Genomic DNA, 20,277 nt, shown 5'->3' with positions numbered 1-20,277 from the left:
AGAGAAGGGAAAATGTCAGTGAGCGTTCCGATTTCAGATCCAGAGCAATTCGCCCAGTGAGTCCTTGATATTAAGTAGTTTTCAGCCTATTTTCAGACTTTTTGAAAATTGAAAATGGAAATGGAAATGAGAAAAATGGAAATGGAATGGAAAAAAGTGGAAAATGGAAAAAAAATGGAAAAAAGTAAAAAAAAAAAAAAAATTGACTAATTTTTCCAGCATTTTTCAGACTTTCAGAGAGGGGATAATGTCAGTGAGCATTCTGATTTCAGTTCCAGAGCAATTCGCCTGATGAGTCCTTGACATTTAGTCATTTTTAGCCAATTTTCTGACTTTTTGAAAATTTCAATTTTTTGGTGAAAATATCCACTAAATGAGGGAATAACATGTGTGATGGTACCCCAGGAGAGTTCCAAATGTGTGTGGGTAGAAGTTTTTCCGGCGTTTGTCAGACTTTCAGAGTGGAAAATGTCTGTGAGTTTTCCAATTTCAGTTCCAGATCGATTCGCCCAATTAGTCCTTGATATTTCGTTGTTTTATCCAATTTTCTGTCTTTTTGAAAATTTCGCTTTTTGGTGAAAGTATCCATTAACCCCTTAACCCCAGAGGGCGGTTTGCACATTAATGACCAGGCCTATATTTACAATTCTGACCATTGTCAATTTTTGAGGTAATTACTCTGGAACGCTTCAACGGATCCCCCTGATTCTGAGACTGTTTTTTCGTGACATATTGTACTTCTTGATTGTTGTAAAATTTCTTTGATATCACTTGCGTTTATTTGTGAAAAAAATGGAAATTTGGCAAAAATTTTGAAAATTTTGCAATTTTCAAAATTTGAATTTTTATGCCCGTAAATCAGAGAGATATGTCACACAAAAGAGTTAATAAATAACATTTTCCACATGTTTACTTTAGATCAGCACAATTTTGGAACCAAATTTTTTTTTTGTTAGGGATCTATAAGGGTTAACATTTGACAAGCGATTTCTCATTTTTCCAACAAAATTTACAAAACCATTTTTTTTAGTGACCACATCACATTTGAAGTCACTTTGATAGGTCTTTATGACAGAATATACCCAAAAGTGACACCATTCTAAAAACTGCACCCTTCAAGGTACTCAAAACCACATTAAATAACTTTATTAACCCTTCAGGTGCTTCACAGGAATTTTTGGAATGTGGAAGAAAAAAATTAACATTTAACTTTTTTCACAAAAATGTTATTTTAGACCCAATTTTTTTTATTTTCACAGGGGTAAAAAGAAAAAATGGACCCCAAAATTTGTTGTGCAATTTCCCCTGGGCACGCAGATACCCCATATGTGGGGAAAAAACACTGTTTGGGCGCACGGCAGTGCTCAGAAGGGAAGGAGCGCCATTTGACTTTTTGATTGTAAAATTTGCTTGAATAATTAGCGGACGCCATGTTGAATTTGGAGAGCCCCTGTGCGCCCAAACATTGGAGCTCCCCCACAAGTGACCCCATTTTTGAAACTAGACCCCCAAAGGCACCTATTTAGATGCATAGTGAGCACTTGGAACCCCCAGGTGCTTCACAAATTGATTCGTAAAAATGAAAAAGTGTTTTTTTTTTTTCACTTTTTCATTTTTACGAATCAATTTGTGAAGCACGTAGGGGTTCCAAGTGCTCACTATGCATCGAGATAGGTGCCTTGGGGGGTCTAGTTTCCAAAATGGGGTCACTTGTGGGGGAGCTCCAATGTTTGGGCACACAGGGACTCTCCAAATGCAACATGGTGTCCGCTAACAAATTGAATGGAAAATCGGATCAAATTGATAGCGGACACCATGTTGCGTTTGGAGAGCCCCTGTGTGCCCAAACATTGGAGCTCCCCCACAAGTGACCCCATTTTGGAAACTAGACCCCCCAAGGCACCTATCTAGATGCATAGAGAGTACTTGGAACCCACAGGTGCTTCACAAATTGATTCATAAAAATGAAAAAGTGTTTTTTTTTTCACTTTTTCATTTTTACGAATCAATTTGTGAAGCACCTGGGGGTTCCAAGTGCTCACTATGCATCTAGATAGGTGCCTTCGGGGGTATAGTTTCCAAAATGGTGTCACTTGTGGGGGAGCTCCAATGTTTAGGCACGCAGAGGCTCTCCAAACGCAACATGGCGTCCGCTAACAATTTGAGCTGATTTTCCATTCAATTTGTTAGCGGACACCATGTCGCGTTTGGAGATCCCCTGATGTGACTAAACAGTGGAGCTCCCCCACAAGTGACCCCATTTTGGAAACTATACCCCTCAAGGATTTTTTTAAGGTGTATAGTGAACATTTTGAACCTGTAGGTACGACACAGAATTGGATAACACTAGGTCATCATATTGAATAAGTTGTCATTAGTCTTGAGCGCAAGGGCTCGCTACTTGAGTTTTCATCAGGTACTCAGGTATGCACCATGTACAGCGTGTGCTCGAGTGACATGCTGGAGTCCCTGCCCTGCATGTTTCACGGTTATTAGACTCACAAAAAAACATGCGGGGATCGCTCGTGTATGGTAGGCAATCCCCGCAAAGTTTTTTTGGCCGCGAAGCATATGGGGCGGAGACTCGAGCATGTCTCTCAAATACCCATGATACTCATTGCATACCAGAGCACCCGATGCAAACTCAAGTAGCGAGCACTTGCGCTCAACACTAGTCGCCATATCGTCATCTTTTTTTCTTACTTTTGAAAAAAATCCCAACCCCATCACAACCCTAACCCCAAACCCATCCCTAGCCCAACCCTAACCCGAGAGTTTATTTTTTACGCCGTTCCTCGTATGGTATAAGTGATTAGACAACATTATTCTTCGGGTCGGTGTGATTACAGCAATACCAGAATCATATGGGGTTTTTATGACTGACAGCTGTCACACACTAAAAGACGCATTTTTTGTAAAATCTAGTTTTTGCATCGCCATATTTTGAGAGCTATAATTTTTCCAGATTTTGGCAGACAGTCATGTGATGGCTCGTGTTTTGCGGGATGAGTTTACGTTGTTATTGGTGCCATTTTCAGGCACGTGACACTTTTTGATCGCTTTCTATTCCAATTTTTGGGAGGCAGAATACACAAAAACCAACAATTCAGGAATTGTTTTTTTTTTTTTTTTTTTATTCAGTTCCGCGTGTTTTAAAATTGATAAGGCAGCTTTATTCTTCGGGTCAGTACGTTTTCAGAGGTTCCACATTTATATCGTTTTTCTATGTTTTGCACTTTTACATAATAAAAGCAATTTTATAGAAAAAATTATTTTTTAGCATAGCTTTATTCTGAGAGCTATAACTTTTTTATTTTGCAGCTGATGGAGCTGTATGGCAGCTTGTTTTTTTGCAAAACAAGATGTCATTTTCAGTGGTACTATTTCTATTTAAATTTGTTTTTTTGATCGCGTGTTATTCCATTTTTTGGTTGGCGGTATGGTGATAAAGCATTGTTTTTTGCTTTGTTTTTTATTTATTTTTTTTACCGTGTTCACTGAAGGGGTTAACTAGTGGGACAGTTTGATAGGTCATCTTGTTCCGGATGCGGCAATACCAAATATGTGTACTTTTATTGTTTTTTTTTTGTTTTTTTTTATAATAATATTTATTGATGGCTACATTATATTTTTATTTTTGGTGGATTATTATTATTATTATTTTTTTTATATTTTTACAATTTTTTTTTTCACCCCAGGAGAGTTCCAAATGTGAGTGGATAGAATATATATCCCACGGGGGAAAAATTGAAAAGAGTTTTAAAAAAATTTTTTTGGGACTGTCATTTTTATGTCATTTTTCAGACTGTCAGAGAGGGGAAAATATCAGTGAGTGTTCCGATTTCAGTACCAGAGCAATTCGCCTGATGAGTCCTTGATATTTAGTCGTTTTTATCCAATTTTCTGACTTTTTGAAAATTTCACTTTTTTTGTGAAAATATCCACTAAATGAGGGAATAATATGTGTGAGGGTACCCCAGGAGAGTTCTAAATGTGTGTGGGTAGAATATATATCCCACGGGGGTAAAATTGAAAAAAGTTGAAAAAAATTTTTTTTTGGACTTAGTCATTTTCTTCCGGCATTTTCCAGACTTTCAGAGAGGGGAAAATGTCAGTAAGCGTTCCAATTTCAGTTCCAGAGCAATTCGCCTGATGAGACCTTGATATTTAGTCATTTTCAGCCAATTTTCTGACTTTTTGAACATTTCACTTTTTGGTGAAAATATCCATTAAATGAGGGAACAATAAGTGTGGGGGTACCCCAGGAGAGTTCCAAGTGTGTGGGTAGAACAAATATATAATGGGGGTAAAATTCAAAAAAGTTTAAAAAATTTTTTTGGGGGACTTAGTCATTTTTCCGGTGTTTGTCAGACTGTCAGAGAGGGGAAAATGTCAGTGAGCTTTCCGATTTCAGTTCCAGAGCAATTCGCCTGATGAGTCCTTGATATTTAGTCGTTTTTAGCCAATTTTCTGACTTTTTGAAAATTTCACTTTTTGGTGAAAATATCAATTCAATGAGGGAATAATATGTGTGAGCGTACCCCAGGAGAGTTCCAAATGTGTGTGGGTAGAATATATATCCCACGGGGGTAAAATGGAAAAAAGTTGAAAAAAAAAATTTTTTTTACTAAGTAATTTTTTCGGCATTTTTCAGACTTTCAGAGAGGGGAAAATGTCAGTGAGCATTCTGATTTAAGTTCCATAGCAATTCGCCGGATAAGTCATTTTCAGCCAATTTTCTGACTTTTTGAAAATTTCACTTTTTGGTGAAAATATCCATTAAATGAGGGAATAATGTGTGTGAGGGTACCCCATGAGAGTTCCAAATGTGTGTGGGTAGAATATATATCCCACGGGGGTAAAATTGAAAAGAGTTGAAAAAAAATTTTTTTTGGACTGTCATTTTTTCGTCATTTTTCAGACTGTCAGAGAGGGGAAAATGCCAGTGAGTGTTCCGATTTCAGTACCAGAGGAATTCTCCTGATGAGTCCTTGATATTTAGTCATTTTTATCCAATTTTCTGACTTTTTGAAAATTTCACTTTTTGTTGAAAATATCCATTAAATGAGTGAATAATATGTGTGAGGGTACCCTAGGGGAGTTCCAAATGTGTGTGGGTACAATATATATCACACGTCAATAAAGTAGAAAAAAGTTGAAAAAAAATTTTTTTTCACTAAGTAATTTTTCCGGCATTTTTCAGACTTTCAAAGAGGGGAAAATGTCAGTGAGCGTTACGATTTCAGTTCCAGAGCAATTCGCCTGATGAGTAACTTTATATTTAGTCATTTTTAGAAAATTTTCTGACTTTTTGAAAATGTCACTTTTTGGTGAAAATATCCATTAAATGAGGTAATAATATGTGTGAGGGTACCCCAGGAGAGTTCCAAATGTGAGTGGGTAGAATATATATCCCACGGGGGTAAAATTGAGAAAAGTTTTTTAAAAAAAATTTTTGGACTGTAATTTTTCCGGCATTTTTCAGACTGTCAGAAAAGAGAAAATGTCAGCGAGCGTTCCGATTTCAGTTCCAGAGCAATTCGCCTGATGTGTCCTTGATATTGAGTCGTTTTCAGCCAATTTTCTTACTTTTTGAAAATTTCACTTTTTGGTGAAAATATCCATTAAATGAGGGAATAATATGTGTGAGGGTACCCCAGGAGAGTTCCAAATGTGTGTGGATAGAATTTATATATAACGGGGGCGAAATTGAAAAAAGTTGAAAAAAAATTTTTTGGACTTAGTCATTTTTTCGGCATTTTGCTGAATTTCAGAGAGGGGAAAATGTCAGTGAGCGTTCCGATTTCAGTTCCAGAGCAATTCGCCTGATGTGTCCTTGATATTTAGTCGTTTTAAGCCAATTTTCTGACTTTTTGAAAATTTCACTTTTTGGTGGAAAATAGATTAAATGAGGGAATAATATTTGTGAGGTTACCACAGAAGAGTTCCAAGTGTTTGGGTAGAATATATATCCCACGGGGGTAAAATTGAAAATAGTTAAAAATATTTTATTATTGGACTAAGTCATTTTTCCTGCATTTCTCAGACTTTCAGAGAGGGGAAAATGTCAATGAGCATTCCAATTTCAGTTCCAGAGCAAGTCACCTGATGAGTCCTTGATATTTAGGTGTTTTTAGCCAATTTCCTGACTGTTTGAAAATGTCACTTTTTTTGTGAAAATATCCAATAATTGAGGGAAAAATATGTGTGAGGGTACACCAGGAGAGTTCCAAGTGTGTGGGTAGAATAAATATATAATGGGGGTAAAATTTAAAAAAGTTGAAAAAATTTTTTTTTGGACTTAGTCATTTTCCGGCGTTTGTCAGACTTTCAGAGAGGGGAACATGTCAATGAGAATTCCAATTTCAGTTCCAGAGCAATTCGCCCGATGAGTCCTTGATATTTAGTCGTTTTCAGCCAATTTTCTGACTTTTTGAAAGTTTTACTTTTTGGTAAAAAAAATCCATTAAATGAAGGAATAATATGTGTGAGGGTACCCCAGGAGAGTTCCAAATGTGTGTGGGTAGAATATGTATCCCACGGGGGTAAAATTGATAAAAGTTGAAAAAAAGATTTTTTGGGACTTCGTCATTTTTCCGGCATTTGTCAGAGTTTCAGAGAGTGGAAAATGTCAGTGAGCGTTCCGATTTCAGTTCCAGAGCAATTCGCCTGATGAGTCCTTGACATTTATTCGATTTTTAGCCAATTTTCTGACTTTTTGAAAATGTCACTTTTTTTCTGAAAATATCCACTAATTGAGGGAATAATATGTGTGAGGGTACCCCAGGAGAGTTCCAAATGTGTGTTGGTAGAATATATATCCCACGGGAGTAAAATTGAAAAAATTTTAAAAAAAATTTTTTTTGGACTAAGTCATTTTTCCGGCATTTTTCAGAGTTTCAGAGAGGGGAAAGAAAATGTCAGTGAGCGTTCCGATTTCAGTTCCACAGCGATTCACCTGATGAGTCCTTGACATTTAGTAGTTTTCAGCCAATTTTCTGACTTTTTGAAAATTTCACTTTTTGGTGAAAATATCCATTAAATGAGGGAATAATATGTGTGAGGGTACCCCAGGAGAGTTCCAAATGTGTGTGGGTAGAAGTCATAGATAACGGGCGTAAAATTGAAAAATGTTGAAAAAATATTTTTTTGGACTTAGTCATTTTTCCGGTGTTTGTCAGACTTTCAGAGAGGGGAAAATGTCAGTGAGCGTTCTGATTTCAGTTCCAGAGCAATTCGCCTGATGAGTCCAAGATATTTAGTCATTTTCAGCCAATTTTCTGACTTTTTGAAAATTTCACTTTTTGGTGAAAATATCCATTAAATGAGGGAATAATATGTGTGAGGGTACACCAGGGGAGTTCCAAATGTGTGTGGGTAGAATGCATATCACACGGGGCTAAAATTGAAAAATGTTGAAAACATTTTTTTTTTGGACTTAGTCATTTTTCCGGCATTTTTCAGACTTTCGGACAAGGGAAAGTGTCAGTGAGGTTTCCGATATCAGTTCCAGAGCAATTCGCCTGATGAGTCCTTGATATTTAGTCGTTTTTTCTGACTTTTTGAAAATTTCACTTTTTGGTGAAAATATCCATTAAATGAGGGAATATTATGTGTGAGGGTACCCCAGGAGAGTTCCAAATGTTTGTGGGTGGAATATATATCCCACAGGGGTAAAATTGAAAAAAGTTAAAAATATTTTTTTAATTGGACTAAGTCATTTTTCCGGCATTTTTCAGACTTTCAGAGAGGGGAAAATGTCAGTGAGCGTTCCGATTTCAGTTCCAGAGCAAGTCGCCTGATGAGTCCTTAATATTTATTCGTTTTTAGCCAATTTTCTTATTTTTTGAAAATTTCACATTTTTTGTAAAAATATCCACTAAATGAAGGAAAAATATGTGTGAGGGTACCCCAGGAGAGTACCAAGTGCGTGGGTAGAATAAATATATAATGGGGGTAAAAGTGAAAAAAGTTGAAAAATTTTTTTTTGGGACTTAGTCATTTTTCCGGCGTTTGTCAGACTTTCAGAGAGGGGAAAATGTCAGTGAGAGTTCCGATTTCAGTTCCAGAGCGATTCGCCCGATGAGTCCTTCATATTAAGTCATTTTCACCCAATTTTCTGACTGTTTGAAAATTTCACTTTTTGGTGAAAATATCCATTAAATGAGGGAATAATATGTGTGATGGTACCCCAGGAGAGTTCCAAATGTGTGTGGGTAGAATATATATCCCACGGGGGTAAAATTGAAAAAAGTTTTAAAAAAATTTTTTTTGGACTAAGTCATTTTTCTGGCATTTATCAGACTTTCAGAGAGGGGAAAATGTCAGTGAGCATTACGATTTCTGTTCCAGAGCGATTCGCCTGATGAGTCCTAGATATTTAGTCGTTTTTAGCCAATTTTCTGACTTTTTGAAAATTTCACTTTTTGGTGAACATATCCTTTAAATGAGGGAATAATATGTGTGAGGGTACCCCAGGAGAGTTCCAAATGTGTGTGGTTAGAACATACATCCCATTGGGGTAAAATTGAAAAAAGTTGAAAAAAAGATTTTTTGGGACTTAGTCATTTTTCTGACATTTGTCAGACTTTCAGAGAGGGGAAAATGTCAGTGAGCGTTCCGATTTCAGTTCCATAGTGATTCGCCCGATGAGTCCTTGATATTTATTCGTTTTTAGCCAATTTTCTGACTTTTTGAAAATTTCACTTTTTGGTGAAAATATCCATTAAATGAGGGAATAATATGTGTGAGGGTACACCAGGAGAGTTCCAAATGTGTGTGGGTAGAATTTATATAAAACCGGGGTGAATTTGAAAAAGGTTTTAAAAAAATTTTTTTAGACTTAGTCAGTTTTCCGGAATTTTTCAGACTTTCAGAGAGGGGAAAAGGTCAATGAGTATTCCGATTTCAGTTCCAGAGCAATTCGCCTGATATGTCCTTACTATTTAGTCGTTTTTAGCCAATTTTCTGACTTTTTGAAAATTTCACTTTTTTTGTGAAAATATCCACTAATTGAGGGAAAAATATGTGTGAGGGTACCCCAGGAGAGTTCCAAACGTGTGTGGGTCGAATAAATATATAATGGGGGTAAAATTGAAAAAAGTAAAAAAAAAATTTTTTTGGACTAATTCATTTTTTTGGCATGTTTCAGACTTTCAGAGAGAGGAAAATGTCAGTGAGCATTCCGATTTCAGTTCCAGAGCAATTCTCTCAATGAGTCCTTGATATTTAGTCATTTTTAGCCAATTTTCTGACTTTTTGAAATAATATGTGTGAGTGTACCACAGGCGAGTTCTAAATGTGTGTGGGTAGAATATATATCCCACGGGGGTAAAATTGAAAAAAGTTAAAAAAAAATTTTTTGGGAACTTAGTCACTTTTACGTTATTTTTCAGCCTTTCAGAGAGGGGAAAATGTCAGTGAGCTTTCCGATTTCAGTTCCAGAGCAATTCGCCTGATGAGTCCATTATATTTAGTAGTTTTCAGCCAATTTTCTGACTTTTTGAAAATTTCACTTTTTGGTGAAATTATCCATAAATGAGGGTATAATATGTGCGAGGGTACCCCAGGAGAGTTCCAAATGTATGTGGGTAGAATATATATATAACGGGGGTAAAATTAAAAAAAAAAATTAAAATTTTTTTTTGGGACTAAGTCATTTTTCCGGCATTTGTCAGCCTTTCAGAGAGGGAAAAATGTCAGTGAGCAATCCGATTTCAGTTCCAGAGGGATTCGCCCGATGAGTCCTTGATATTTAGTAGTTTTCAGCCAATTTTCTGCCTTTTTGAAAATTTCACTTTTTGGTGAAAATATCCATTAAATGAGGGAATAATATGTTTGAGTGTACCAAAGGAGAGTTCCAAATGTGTCTGGGTAGAATTTATGTCCCACGGGGGTAAAATTGAAAAAAGTTGAAAACAATTTTTTGGGGGACTTAGTCATTTTTCCTGTATACCTACAATGCACCAAAATGGGAGTCACAAAAAGATCCAAAAATCAATCATATTATAGAAAATAGATATATTTTAATTAGACACCACTACATACAGACTCAATAAAAAGAACTGGGTCAGATTACGCACCAGAACAAGAGGGAAGTGCCTCATGAAATAAGAACGAGGTCTAGATACAGGCTTCAAAGTAAATGCAGTAAAAAACACATTTATGCAGGAAGAGACTAGAGATATTATTAGTAATAAGTAGTGTTGAGCGAGCACTAAAATGCTCGGGTGCTCGAAGCTCGGGCCGAGCTCGCCGTGATACTCAGGTGCTCGACCCGAGCAACGAGCCCAATGTTAGTCTATGGGAGACTCGATCATTTTTGCGGTGGCACCCCCGGCAGTCATTTAAAAGCCTAACAAGTGCCCAAAACGATAGTGACAGTGCTCAAATGACATGGGGACAGCATGGGGATCGCCGCAGGAAGCATTTCTGACCCCCAGGTCACTGCTGTCAACAACGTGGTCAGAGGTATTAAGCCACTTTTACAGGCTCACAATAAAACGAAAGTGAAACTTTTTTCCTGTGAAATATGTTTACGAACATCCTTTCCAGGGAAAAGATTTGTGTATAAGTTAAAATAAATGACCAAAAACAAAAATACTCCTCCACACCTTCGGCTATGTTCACAAGTAGCATTTTTTATGCGTTTTTGCACTTTTGTATTGCTTTCAACTATGACAAATGCATTCACCGGGAAATGTCATTTTAACATTTTACAACCTTATCTGGCCATGTGCTGTGTGACACATGCATAAAGTGCTGAAAAGACATGGGAACAGCATGGGGAAGACCCCTGGAAGCATCTCTGACTCCCAGGTCACTGTCTAAAAGTGTGCCCATCATAAGTGATCCTTGCCACATCAGAAGATGCAGACTTGCAACTATCCCCATGCAAGTTCTAGTCCCAGGGCAGTGTTCAATTGTACCTCCCCCATTCCTTGCAATACAAGCGCATGTATGCTGCCTGCCACCCACCCACCCCCAGGCTGCAATACGATACTGCTTGCTTGAACTTGAAATTGGGCCTTTTAGGCATGTGGAGGCGGAATCTGGCCACCACGTCATGGCTGTGGTGGCGGCCTGGAATCCATACTCAGTCCCCAGCCGCCCGGCGGCCGGGTGTCCATACTCAGTCCCCAGCTGCCCCGTGGCCGAGTGTCCACACGGTCCCCAGCTGCTTGGGGGCAGTCGAGTGTCCATAAACGGTCCCCAGCCGCCCCCATTTCTCCTTGGAACATCCCCCCACACACTTTTCTTAGCCCGGCCTGCTTTAGGCAGCATTGGACGAGCCCACCAGAGAACCAGACTCCTCCTGTGGGCCCTGACAACTCCATCGGTGGAGTTGAGAGTGCCAAGGTGAGGAGCATGATGATGATGACAGAAGTTAGCATCTGCTATGTTTTCTTTTAATGCAAGTGTAAGTGTGCAGCCTGCCACCCACCCACCCACAGACTGCAATTCATACTGCTAGCTTGCACTTGAAATGGGGCCTTTTAGTTTAGAGGAGGCCGAAGCTGGCCACTACCTCATGGCTGCTTCGGCAGCGAGGTATCCATACTCAGTCCCCAGCCGCCCCTATTTGTCCTGGTGTGCCTTATACATAAGATTAAGCGCGTATACCAAAACATTACCTGTGCCCTCCCCAGTGCATTTAGTGGGAAGGAGAGCCTATTCCGCTGTAGTGTGTGCATGCCAAACCCCTGTTCATGGTACATGCGACGATGCCTCCCACCTTGCACCTGTCGTTGCAGACTTGCAACTATCCCCATTCAAGTCCTTGTCCCAGGGCAGTGTTCAATTGTACCACTCCCATTCCTTGCAATGCAAGCGCAAGTATGCAGCCTGCCACCCACCCACCCCCAGGCTGCAATACCATACTGCTTGCTTGCTTGAACTTGAAATTGGGCCTTTTAGGCATGTGGAGGCGGAATCTGGACACCACGTCATGGCTGTGTTGGTGTCCTGGAATCCATACTCAGTCCCCAGCCGCCCGGCGGCCGGGAGTCCATACTCAGTCCCCAGCCGCCCCGCGGCCGAGTGTCCACACGGTCCCCAGCCGCCTGGGGGCAGTCGGGTGTCCATAAATGGTCCCCAGCCGCCCCCATTTCTCCTTGGAACATCCCCCCACACACTTTTCTTAGCTGCTTGCTTGCTTGCACTTTAAATTGGGCCTTTTAGGCATGTGGAGGCGGAATCTGGCCACCACGCCATGGCTGTGTCGGCGGCCTGGTATCCATACTCAGTCCCCAGCCGCCTGGTGGCCGGGTGTCCCCGCTTGCTCCCCAGCTTCCAGGGGGTGGCCGGGTGTCCATACTCGGTCCCCAGCCACCCCTATTTGTACCGGTAACCTTTCCCACACTTTTCTTAGCCTGGCCTGCTTTAGGGCAGCATTGGCCGAGCCCACCGGACTATCAGACTCCTCCGGTGGGCCCTGGCTTCTCCATCAGGGGAGTTGAGAGTGCCAAGGTGAGGAGCATGATGAGGATGATAGAAGTTAGCATCTGCTTTGTTTTGTTGTAATGCAAGCGCATGTATGTAGTAGCGGCTAGGCCTGATGAGGTCAGCGTTTTGGCGCATATCCTACCTCCTCCGAGGATGTTTTCCTGCTACTATCCAAGTTCTATGACTCCCGTTAAAACAAAGCTTCAGGTGATAAATGATGGATGAGGTAGTGGCAAAGGAGAAAGAGCAGGAGGAACAGGGACCATTCACATCAATATCAGGCCAGTCAACCAGATATGTCTTGTAGGATATGTTTCTGTAACAAAAGGAGCAGTTCGGCTACACAGTTATAGGGCATACAGTGAGTGCAATGCCTACCAAAAATTTCGAGGCACTCCAATGCCCCTTGGAAATGACTTGGAGGTCAGAGGGCGTTAACTAAACCTTTTTTTCCATTTATAGCAACTGGGTCTCCTCTGCACTGTTGGCCTAAGCAGTGAATGGAATGCTTTCCAAAAATTATGAGGTACTGCAATGCCCCTTACAAGAGCCATGTGTGGCACCCCAGGGGTCTGGTCACCACAGTAATAGAGATTACTTCGGAGAGCGAGTGGGAGGTTTCCTGGTCAGGATCCCTTAAACATGCAACATCCTCCTGCCCCAGTCCTGGGAGGGGAGAATTCTGCCCTTATAAACTGGATCTGGGGTGGGGTTGAGTGAGTCAGAGAACAGAGAACAGTCAGAGTCAGAGTGAGAGCAAGGGAAAGTAACAGCAAGGAGCTCTGTAGGAGCTAGGAGCTAAAGACGAGGGGCTGGAAGCTGAGCAGAGCTCGCCCTGGCAGAAGACAATAGGAACCAGACACAGGAGTCCCAAGCTGTGAGGACTTATATATCCAGCAGCAGAAACCAGCCGGCAGGGGATTTAAGGTCCTCTGGTTATAGAAGCCCGGAGGCTCAGTCACAAGCAAGGGACCAGCACCGCCGTCGTGGAGCGGAGGCTAACAGAAGGCCCCAAGTCACCAGCCATACGGGTGAGCACTACACGGTACACTCAGGGACGTGGGCTACTTCTACCCGCTTACAGCAAGGTAGCCAGGAAGAGTGCAGACAGACGGGGAGGCCTACAACTCCACCTGGCCAGGGGAACTCCTGCTTGCTCACAGACTGACCAGGCCTCTTATGCTAGCCAGTACTCCCGGGAGGGTCTACCTTATAATCATCAGTAAAGACCCTGAACTGCACTGCAAAGACTCTGAGTCATTCCTGCTGCGCTCGTGCACCATCACCCCCATCATCCACACTCACTGCCCTGAGGCTATACTCCTCCCGAGGGGAGTTATCCCATTTTATGCTGCGCACACAACACCAGCCTCAGCGGTCTGCCTCGCAGCGGTGGTACTCCCTGACCGCAATCCACGGGTGGCGCAGTCGGACAATTAACCTCAAAACCTAAGAAAGATTGCCACTGGTTTGACCAGCCTGAGCCACGGGACCGGGTCACCGCCACAGAGACTACAGACCCCAGAGACCCGGCACCGGGTATCCCATACACGTGTACACACGGCCCAGGGGGCGCGTCACATGCAGTACAGCATATTACAAACATAAGTCCCATTATTGGGGAGTGGGTGTCCCATAGTATTTGCTTATACCTTGGAAGCAAAAGCTGCCAAAAATTAGGACGGAGCAACTTGCAATGCCCCTTACAAGAGCCATGCAGTACAGCATATTACAAACATAAGTCCCATTATTGGGGAGTGGGTCTCCCATAGTATTTGCTTATGCTTTCCCAGCAAAAGCTGCCAAAAATTAGGACGGAGCAACTTGCAATGCCCCTTACAAGAGCCATGCAGTACAGCATATTACAAACATAAGTCCCATTATTGGGGAGTGGGTCTCCCATAGTATTTGCTTATGCTTTCCCAGCAAAAGCTGCCAAAAATTAGGACGGAGCAACTTGCAATGCCCCTTACAAGAGCCATGCAGTACAGCATATTACAAACATAAGTCCCATTATTGGGGAGTGGGTCTCCCATAGTATTTTCTTATGCTTTCACAGCAAAAGCTGCCAAAAATTAGGACGGAGCAACTTGCAATGCCCCTTACAAGAGCCATGCAGTACAGCATATTACAAACATAAGTCCCATTATTGGGGAGTGGGTGTCCCATGGTATTTGCTTATGCTTTCCCAGCAAAAGCTGCCAAAAATTAGGACGGAGGAACTTGCAATGCTGGCACCCTGGTGGTATAGTGGTGGTGGAGGCTGAGGATAAGGAGAAGAAGATTAAACAGCCGAAACGAGGAAGCGTATACCCATGTGGGTGTGAAGTGGTGCATGTGAATACACCTCCCGAAATAACACAGTGGATTTGACTTTATGTTACTCTGCTGTCATTTGGTGGTGATGAGAAGTCTGGTCCAATCCAGCCCTTGTTCATTTTGATAAGGGTCAGCTTGTCAGCATTGTCAGTTGACAGGCGAGTGCGCTTATCAGTTATAATTCCCCCAGCGGCACTAAAAACACGCTCCGATAACACGCTAGCGGCAGGGCAGGCCAGGACCTCCAAGGCGTACAGAGCGAGTTCATTCCAAGTGTCCAGCTTGGATACCCAATAATTAAAAGGCACAGAGGAATCACGGAGGACGCTGGTACGATCGGCAAGGTACTCCCGCAACATCTTTTGAAACTTTCCACTCCTTGTGAGAGTACCCCGCGCCTCAGGGCCTGTAAGCTGGGCGGGTGTCAGAAAACTGTCCCAGAACGTTGACAGTGTTCCCCTGCCTCTGCTGGATTGGAGTTGCATCTCTCTCGCCTGTACGCCTTGGTTGGGCAATGAACTGTGACCTCTGCCGCTAGCGTGTTCAGATGGGAATTTTCTGCAGAGTTCTGCAGCAAGGGCCTTCTGGTATTGCCCCATTGTTGTAGACCTCTCCACCTCAGGAATAAGAGAGTGAAAGTGCTTCTTGTAGCGGGGGTCTACAAGTGTCACCAACCAGTAATGACTGTCACCCAACATTTTGACAACGCGAGGGTCACGATTAAGGCAGCGTAACATAAAGTCAGCCATGCGTGCCAGACTGGTAACGGGCAAGATTTCCGTGTCCTCACCAAGATGACGACTGACCATGCTCTCCTCCTCCTCTTCCTCCCCCCCCCTGTCCTCAGGCCACCCACGCTGAACCGACGGTATGACACTTGTACAGGTACTACCGTCTACAACGCATGATAGCAGCTCCAGTTCTTACTCCTCCTCCTCCTCCTCTCCCTCATTGTCCCCCAATGCACGTTGGGATAAGATGAGGCTGGGCTGTGTGTAATCGCCCGCTACGGCTTCTTGATCCATCTCATCATACTCTGGCTGCAATGCCTCCTCTTTAATTCTCTGCAGAGAGCGTTGCAAAAGACAGACAAGTGGGATGCTGACACTAATGATGGCGTCATCGCCACTCACCATCTTGGTGGCCTCCTCAAAGTTTGTCAGGATGGTACATATGTCAGACATCCAGGTCCACTCCTGAGGTCTTATGTGTGGAGTCTGACCTGAATATCGACGGCCTTGTTGCAGCTGGTACTCCACAACTGCTCTCTTCTGCTCACAAATCCTTTGCAACATGTGGAGGGTAGAGTTCCAACGTGTGGGGACATCACACACCAGTCGGTGTGCCGGAAGCTGCAAACGCTGCTGCAACACAGCAAGGGCGGCGGAAGCTGTAGCCGACTTGCGAAAATGAGCTGACAGACGGCGTACTTTCACGAGCAGATCTGGCAACTCGGGGTACGATTTAAGAAACCGCTGAACCACGAGGTTAAGCACATGAGCCAGGCATGGTACGTGTGTGATCTCACCTCGCCTCAGAGCCGTCACCAGGTTACGGCCATTGTCACACACGACCATGCCAGGATGTAGGTTCAGCGGTCTCAGCCACAGATCTGCCTGCTCTTTCACAGCTATCCACAACTCACAATCAGTGTGAGGTTTATCACCTAAGCTTATGAGTTTCAGCACAGCCTGTTGCCGCTTGGCGGAGGCAGTACTGCAATGCTTCCAGCTTGTAACTGATGTGGTGATATCTGAGATGGAGGCTGAACATGAGGAGGAGGAGGAGGAGCAGGATGCGCAGGAGCTGTACACTGTGGGGGCAACTCTGACTGACATAGGGCCCGCAATCCTCGGTGTGGGGAGGATGTGTTCCGTCCAAAGGTCTGACTGGGTCCCGGCTTCCACTGTTTACCCAGTGTGCCGTCAGAGAGATGTACCATCCCTGGCCACAAGCACTTGTCCACGTGTCCGTTGTCAGGTGGACTCTCCCAGTAACTGCGTTGTTGAGGGCACGGTAGATTCTTTGGGACACGTGCTTGTGTAGTGCGGGGATGGCACACCGGGCAAAATAGTGTCGGCTGGGGACCGAGTACCGAGGGACGGCCACCGCCATAAGATTGCGGAAGGATTCCGTCTACACCAGCCTAAAAGGCAGCATTTCCAATGCAAGCAGTCGTGAAATGTGCGAATTTAGGACTGTGGCCTGTGGGGCGTTAGCTGCGAATTTCCGCTTTCGTTCAAAGGTCTGGGATATGGACAATTGAACGCTGCGGTGGGACATGGACGTGGACGTTGATGCTGTTTCTTGAGAAACTGCCATAACAAGTGAAGACTGAGAGGAGGGGGCATCTTTACATGCAGTATGGACAGGGGATTGCCTTGCACACACAACAGGGGGTTCTATTGCACGCACAACAGTGGAAGAAGCAGTGGTGACACCCGCTGACACTGGTCATGGACCCTGGGTTTCGCCCCACAAAGTCGGGTGCTTTGCTGCCATGTGCCTGATCATGCTGGTGGTGGTCAGGCTGGTAGTTTTGTCACCCCCCGCTGATGGATGCGCTATTTCTGGGGCAGCTGGCAATTGTGTCTCGTCATCGTCCACCTCTTGTGACAGATTGCCAACGTCGACTTCCTGTGGCCGTGGCTGTTCAAATATTTGGGCATCGCAACATGGGATCTCCTCTTCCACCACTTCAAGCGTATCAGGCGAGGGGCCAAAATATGGAAATGGACCAGTGAACAGCTCTTCAGAGTGTCCAAGTGTGGGATCACTTGCTGTCTGACGACACTCGGCATGGTGGGAGGAAGGAGCATCAGGGTGAGGAGGAGTATGCGGTCGAGACTCACGGCTACTAAGAGTTGACCATGTGGAAGACAGACCGGAGGTGGTGGTGCCCAGGTAACTGGAAGTATTGTCTGCTATCCAATTAATAACCTGTTCACACTGATCAGTTCTCAATACTGGTGTTGTTCTGTGCTTTCCTAGTAATTCGGTCAAGAAGTGGGAGCGAGAAGATGTGGCTGTTGGTTGTGGCTAGTGTTGAGCGATACCTTCCGATATCAGGAAATATCATATCGGATTGGATCGGACCGATACCCAAAAAGTATCGGATATCGCCGATTCCGATACCGGAAACCAATGCAAGTCAATGGGACACAAATATCAGAATGAAAATAAACCCTTTCTTTCCTTGTAGGTTAATTCTACATGAAGTAAAACAAATAAGAATAATGTAGAATGTATTACACGAAAAGCCGGCAATTCAGCAGTGGCATACACCGGTACCCGACAATTTACAACAGAAAGAATAGAGCATCACACATAGATTAGATAGATAGAAACATGTCAGTCACATATATATGAAGTACAGTGACAGTGTTGATTACTGTACTTGTCATTTAGTGTAAAGGATTTATAAAAAAATAATAATAGTGTTTTCATGCACCGTCTCTTTAAAAAAGCCGGCCGGCAATTCAGCATCTGTACCCGACAATTTAGAATAGAAGGAATAGAGAATCACACATAGATTAGATAGATAGAAACATGTCAGTCACATATGTATGAAGTACAGTGACAGTGTTGATTACTGTACTTGTCATTTAGTGTTAAAATAAAGGATTTATTTAAAAAAAAATTGGCGTGGGGTTCCCCGTAATTTTAGGCTCTAGCGGAGGTTAAGCAGACGGCTGGGGCAGATGTTTGAAGCCTGGGAAGGGGGTAATAACCACGGAGCTTCCGAGGTTACTAATATCAGCCCCCAGCTGAATACCTAGCCTTTACTAGCTATTAAAATGGGGGAGCCCCCAAAAAAATGACGTGGGGTCCCCCCTAATTTAATAGCTAGCAAAGGCTAGGCAGACAGCTGGGGGCTGACATTAATAATCCAGGAAGGGTGCCATGAATATTGGCCCCCTCCCAGGCTAGAAACACCAGCCGTCAGCCGCCCCAGAAATGGCGCATCCATAGGATGCGCCAATTCTGGCACTTAGCCTCGCTCTTCCCACTGCCCTGTAGCGGTGGCAGTGGGGTAATAGGGCTGGGGTTGATGTCAGCTTATAATGCCAGCTGACATCAATCCCAGTTTAGTAATGGAGAGGCGTCTATAAGACAACCCCATTACTAACCCCATAGTCAAAGTTAAAAAAAAACACAAACACCCAGAATAAAGTCCTTTAATTGAAATAAACACACAATTCTTTATTGTTCTAAATTAAACCATACTTACCATCACACCCATTCCAGCTGAAGCCAACGATCTCCTGCAATAAAAGAAAAATAATATAGCAACATCATCCTTACCTTTCCATGGTTCCCACGACAGCTTCAGCTCTGCTACATCGAGATGACAGGCTGGACCGCAGCAGAAAGCTGCCATCCAGCCTGTCATCCCGCAGACACTGAGAAGCGCAGGCATGCTTGCGCTCCTCAGTGTCTCTCTGTGACGGCATCCAGATGAGCCGACAATGAACTCGGCTCACCTCATGCACGTCACTGACAGCGTGGGAGAATTCTCACACTGAAGCGCTGAGTGCCGGAGAATTTTCCCACGCTGTCAGTGACGTGCATGAGATGAGCCGAGTTCATTGGACATGACCTCGGCTCATCTTTATGCCGTCACAGGCAGACACTGAGGAGCGCAAGCATGCCTGCACTTCTCAGTGTCTGCGGGATGGCAGGCTGGATGGCAGCTTTCTGCTGCGGTCCAGCCTGTCATCTCGATGTAGCAGAGCTGAAGCTGTCGTGGGAACCATGGAAAGGTAAGGATGATGTTGCTTTATTATTTTTCTTCTATTGCAGGAGATCGTTGGCTTCAGCTGGAATGGGCGTGATGGTAAGTATGGTTTAATTTAGAACAATAAAGAATTGTGTGTTTATTTCAATTAAAGGACTTTATTCTGGGTGTTTGTGTTTTTTTTTAACTTTGACTATGGGGTTAGTAATGGGGGTGTCTTATAAACGCCTCTACATTAATAAACTGGGATTGATGTCAGCTGGCATTATAAGCTGACATCAACCCCAGCCCTATTACCCCACTGCCACCGCTACTTTTTTCTGGGTGTTGTGTTTTTTTTAAATACTTTACTAGAAATTCATGGCGGTCATGTCTAATATTGGCATGACCCCATGAATTTCGGGCTTAGGGCCAGCTGATAATGCCAAGCTGGCCCTAACCCCTTTATTACCCAGTGAGCCACCGCACCAGGGCCCTGGATGAGTTAGGTACAGCACCAGAAGATGGCGCTTCTATGAACGCGCCATTTTCCGGGGTGGCTGCGGACTGCAATTTGCAGCGGGGGTGGCCCAGAAAGCTTGGGCCTCCCTGCACTGCGGATTCCAGCCCCCAGCTTCCTAGTTGTACCTGGCTGGACACAAAAACAGGGCGAAGCCCCACGTCAATTTTTTTTTAATTATTTCATGAAATAATTAAAAAAAAGGGCTTCCCTATATTGTTGTGTCCGGCTAGGTACAAATAGGCAGCTGGGGGTTGGGGGCAGCCCGTTCCTGGAT

This window comes from Phyllobates terribilis, unplaced genomic scaffold, assembly GCF_046119375.1.
Source record: "Phyllobates terribilis strain yellow unplaced genomic scaffold, ASM4611937v1 Scaffold_5__5_contigs__length_657084704, whole genome shotgun sequence".
In the NCBI taxonomy this organism is placed as follows: domain Eukaryota; kingdom Metazoa; phylum Chordata; class Amphibia; order Anura; family Dendrobatidae; genus Phyllobates; species Phyllobates terribilis.
The sequence above is the reverse complement of the archived record's forward strand: the minus strand, read 5'-3'. Positions refer to the sequence as shown.